This window comes from Cricetulus griseus, chromosome 4, assembly GCF_003668045.3.
Source record: "Cricetulus griseus strain 17A/GY chromosome 4, alternate assembly CriGri-PICRH-1.0, whole genome shotgun sequence".
NCBI classification, from domain to species: domain Eukaryota; kingdom Metazoa; phylum Chordata; class Mammalia; order Rodentia; family Cricetidae; genus Cricetulus; species Cricetulus griseus.
This window is the reverse complement of record NC_048597.1, coordinates 19,603,478-19,609,309: the sequence shown is the minus strand read 5'-3', so window position 1 is coordinate 19,609,309 and position 5,832 is coordinate 19,603,478.

The following is a 5,832-nucleotide window of genomic DNA, read 5'->3' as shown; positions in this document are numbered from 1 at the left end:
ATAATATATAATTTAAGCAGTCTAAATGTCAGTATTGACCTCTTCAATGTTCACCATGTTACAATATTTTCTAATCTTAGTTTAATTTACACAACAAAATCATGTTTTCTGTGCAACACCTCAGTTCCTTAAGGAAGCTGTGAAGTTTGCATATTGTAAATGTTCATGAAAAGTATAGTTAAATAAAACCCTTATTGTGTGTACTATTACAATTATTTGTTTATTTGTGAGTGAGTGAATGGGTGTATGTAGGGAGGAGGGGTAAGCAGAACATGTGGAGTTCAGAAGACACCTTGCAGGAGTCATTTCTCTCCTTCCACCCATGAGGGTCCTTCTTGTCAAACCATGGTGCTCAGTCTTGGCCACAAGTGCTATTATCCACTGCTGCATCTCACAAGCTACTACCCCATACATGTTTAGAATAACAATATTTTCTAATAACATCATTATGCTGTTACATTATTATCATTATTATTGTCGTATTATCATTACCATTATCATTATCATTATCAGCTACATCATTTTCTGCTAAGACGGTGCTTGTCCCTTCTCACACACTGAGATGAGGAAATACCCAGTGACCAGTTGTGTCTGAATCAACAACTAGGTGCAGACAATTTAGGACTCCTTGGGCTGTTTTACACTTGGAATTTAAATCTGATCCTGTAAGACCCAAAGTTTAACTAAGTAATTATTTCCTGTCTGACGGTTTTACTTTTATCACTTTCTTCATTCTTACAGGGTGTGCCATTTGGCTTTGTCTTATTCTTTTTTGAAACACTGGTGAACAGCTGTCTGCTTTTTCAACAATGGAGCTTTCTGACAATTAAGTCATTACAAGAAGCAGAGGCCTGATGAAAATTCTAAACGGGCATTCCTACTCATGGCATTCCTTTGATCAGCAGCTTCTAGGAGCAATGGTACTTCTTACGTGGATTAATTAGAATGTCATATGAACGTACTGGAAGGTCCAGCAGCTGATCACTTTGATGCAGGTTGTTGCTGCTGACAGAGTCAGGAGGCAGCACATACTGCAGAAAGGGGAAGAGATCAGAATACTCCACTGAAGATACTAAAACCACAAAGTATCCTCCCTTTAAATTATTCATTTTTCTGACTCAACCTGCTGTTAGAAAAATAGCATTTGATCTGCGGCTTTCTTCCTTGTTTTTCCCACAGAGGACAGAGGGATTGCTAGGGTTCTGATTCTGTTCTAAGCTCAAAATTCTTAGGCTGTTGAAACCCACAGAAACAGCTGACCTGAACAAGGGGGAGCTCATGGACCCCAGACTGATAACTGGGAAACCAGCATAGGACTGATCCAGAACCCCTGAACTTGGGTGTCAGTGTGAAGGCCTATGAAATCTATGGGGCCTCTGGTAGTAGATCAGTATTTATCCCTAGCATACAAATGGACTTTGGGAGCCCATTCCACATAGAGGGACACTCTTTCAGCCTGAACACATGTGTGTGTGTGTGGGGGGGTATATTTAGGCCTTGCACCAAATGATATGACAGAGTCTGAAGCTCCTCCATGGAAGGCCTCACCCTCCCTGGGGAGCAGAAAGGGTATGGAATAGGGAGTTAGTGTAGGGGGGGGGGAAGCAAGAGGGAACTAGTATTGACCTGCAAAACAATGTCATTTCTAATTTAAATAAAAAGAAAATTAAAAAATTCTCAGATTGAATTTTTAAAATCAAGAGTTGTAGCTAATGTGAGAGGCAAGCCTACAGCATGTTTTTTTTTTTTTTTTCTAAAGAATAAAATCATATGAGGAAGATTTGTTTCATGGGTATTAAAAATTACTCCTGGGAATTTGACAGTAACAACTCTGTCTGTATGACAGCACTATGCAGTCATAATGTAAAATATTTAGTAAGTGTCACATGGTTAGAGTCTAAATGGTCATCAGTGAGTTATACTGGGTAGGCATATTCAAAGGTGACAAAGATAGAGTCCTTTCCCTTGGTCCACTCATTCAGAGATGATAGTGAAATGCCCAGAGCTATCTAGTTCAAAAAAAGTCTGAAATGACAAGAATGTATAAAAAAAGCATAATTTTTAAAGGGAGTAAGGAGAACGTATCCAAGTTAGAGAGATTATTCTAGTAATATCGGGTGATGTTCCCTCGAGAGAACTTGATACTTACAAAGAAGTATGACGTGGTCCCTATGTTATACCTGTCACTGAATAATATATAGAATAGTCATGTACATGAAAATGAAGTAGAAATATAAAACACCATTTTAATCCCATTGTTAGTAGTGGGGAATGGTTATATAAGGTGATTGTGTAATATGAAACCTTAAGAGGAACAGAATTTTTGAGAAATAAAATGGAAAGGGTCAGATATCAACAGATGAAGCTTGGAATCCATATAATATAAAAGATATTTTTAAAAAATCTCTTCTCCCACGCCCATTATGTATGAAAAAATAAATATGCATCTTTTTATTTTTATTTTAAAGTTTAAGACATCACTTAAAGTTTAAAGGTATCACTTGGTAGCCCAAGCTAGCCATAAAATCCTGATAATCATTCTGACCTGGGTTCCCAAATGTGAGAATTACAGGCACAAGCCAGTATGCCTACCTAAAAGTTATTTTGTAAAAGATAGGTACTTTTAGAAGACATCTATCAAGAAGGATGTTCACAAAAAGCATGGAGGCATTTCTGGAATTTCTTATGGGTGAGGAGAAAGGGACATAGAGAACATTCTAAACATAGGAAATATTCATGAGTTCACCACAAAGACTACAGGGCAAGGCACTGGTATTTTGTCCCTGTGTTAGCACAGTTGAGTGATGTGAAACCCTGAAGCATTTTGAACAGCCATCTCTCACAGATGTGAAGAGATTAGATGGAGGCTAAAGAGGCTGCAAGGAGATCTGCATGACATGTTGACAGTCTTATTATTGCAAGTTTAAAGGAGAACAGGTAATAATCATCTAATCTTTAAAGACGAAATATAAACCTGACCTCTTAAATTGCTATACTCATACCCTTTTCAGAGGTAGGTGAGCATTCTCAAAGGTCATAATGAAAGATGATGTCTAGCTCTATGACATTATAATGGCAGTCACTGTTACTACTGTAATTTCTTTTGTAAGATTCTGCTAATGCCTTCTCTAAGCACTTTTTTCTTATACCAAAAAAACTGTGGGTTTTAATATATATTATATATATATATATATATATATATATATATATATATATAGAGAGAGAGAGAGAGAGAGAGAATATCCTGAGAACCTGAGAAATTTTAGGACATGATCAATATCACAAACCTAGAATGGGGCAGTCTAGACCCCTCTGAATTTTATTGATTCTGCTGGCATCAGCACTGATCTCTAGTATCTCTTAATTGCATTTTGTATCCACTGAGAGAGCAGATGTTCACTGATGGAATTTCAATTTCTTTTATATTTTACTTATTTTTTTAGGTACCTGCTACTCAGGTACTTCGATTACTTTGATGGACTCAGTTTAAATAATTTGTGCTACTGAATAGACATATTAAATCCAGTAAGGCAACTTCACGGTATCATCTTAGAACTTGCCAATAGAATCAACCCATAGATTCAGGGAAAAGTAGATAACATTATATTCTATGTGACTAACTTCCAGGCAGTTGTTGAAAAGCTTTTCACATATTAGCTTATTTAACAGAATATGGAATAGGATCTGTTTTAACATCAGTGGAGTGATTTTATCAACCAAACATCTTACATGAAAATATCTGGCTGCAGACAGAACTGCTGAGTTGACTCACAGGAGGAAACATTCACCAGCTATTGGTGTGGAGAAAACAAGCTGTGATGACACAAGCTAACAGAGAAATGAAATGTCCTTGCTTCTGGAAATACAGTAAATCATGGAGGTTGTTAAGTCTCATTGATATTTTCACTGGCACTACTGGTTTCCCAAGAAACAAACTGAAATACAGGCTGAGTTTTATCAGATCACTTCTTGCTACACCACCATAATCTAAGCAGTAGGAGTGTGTGAAATTATCTCTTGTTATTCATTGACTACACACATCTGGCTACCCACAACACGGGAGATATTCAAGAGCAAAAAAATTACACGGATGAATCTATCATGAAAATAAAACAGTATCGAATGCCCATGTCCTTGTATGTATCATAAATAATTAGAAAAGAATTTGGTATGAATGTTCAGGTAAATATCACTAACTTCAGATGCTGACTCTTCCTTTCATACTAGTTAATGAATATAGAAATTATTTTTAGCTTGAAAAAGTTATTCGTGAAGAGAAGATTAAGCAATAAAACATTCTTATTTTCCCACAATATCTCCATATAACCTGCATTTCATACATACACAATATTTAATAACAACATGGATATTGGCCATGTCAATATTAAAAATGCTGACAACTCCAACCATATCAAAAGCTAACACTAAGGATTATTCATGATACTATTGATGATATTGCTACTGATGACAATTGTTGCCAATCAATCTGTTTAAATTTACATATCCTCCATTTTCACTCATAAAACTATGGATGCTACTGTATTTTTAATCTAAAAGTATAAATTTTAATAACTAGCCCAACTTATAAAATGCCTTTCTTTAATTTAGAATATAGAAAAAGATAGAATATCTTACTACCTAGAGATATTCTGTAATAGATAATAAAATATTCATGTATAGCCCTTATCATAGTGCTTTAAATAGGTCACTACCTTGCATGCACTCTGCTTAATCCTTGGCATCATGGACAAACTTTAGTTGCTGAATAAGAGTTGGCTTGAGACAGGCATCAGACAATCAATGTTCCTTAAGAGCAACCATTACTGATTCCATGTCTTAAATTATACCATAAATACGTTTGCTAATGATGTTTCTAATGTGGCCAAACTATGGACTGGCAAGGGTCATTTATGTGGTCTTGGTTTCCAATATAGAGATTAAGGAAATATGCACTATAATTCTGACGGCCAAGACTAGGCTTTGTCTCTTTATCACACTTAATTTATATAATATTTTGACACTTCCGTGTCTTCATGAATAAGAATGATATAAATTCTGGTTCTTAAAGCTTTAAACAATCATGACATAACATAAAATTAAAATGCAGGAATTTAAAAATATTTTTACTGAGCCAGTTACTAACAGAATTCACATTAGAAGATTTCTAATAAATCATCTAATAGAAACTAAATTTGGTTGCAGTTAATCCATCCTTTTAGAAAAAAAATGCTTAATGAAACAAGACTTTAATTAAAAGAAAATTTGAATATAAGTACCTATTTGACTATGACTAACTCTTTTGTTTCATTTTTTTATTTGAATTAGAAACAAGATTGTTTTACATGTCAATTTCAGTTTGCTCTCCCTCCCCTCCTCCACTACCACCCCTGCAACTAAAACCCTACCTATCACATACCCTTTCTGCTTCCCAGGGAGTGTAAGGCTTTCCATAGGGGGTCTTCAGAGTCTGTCATATCCTTTGGGAGAGGGCCTAGGTCCACCACCATGTGTCATGGCTCAGGGAGTATCCTTCTATGTGTAATGGGCTCCCAAAGTCTACAACTATGCTGGGGATAAGTACTGAACTACTACAGGAGGCCCCAGGAATTTCCAAGGCCTCCTCACTGACACCCACTTTCCTGGGTTCAGGCTCAGTCCCATGCTGGTTTCCCAGCTATAAGTATGGGGAACAAGAGCTCCCAGTTGTTCAGGTCAGCAGTATCTGGGGGTTTCACCAGCCTAGTCTGGACCCCTTTGCTCATCACTCGTACTTCTCTGCAACTGGATTCCAGTTCAATTCAGTGGTTAGCTGTGGGTGTCTGCTTCCACTTT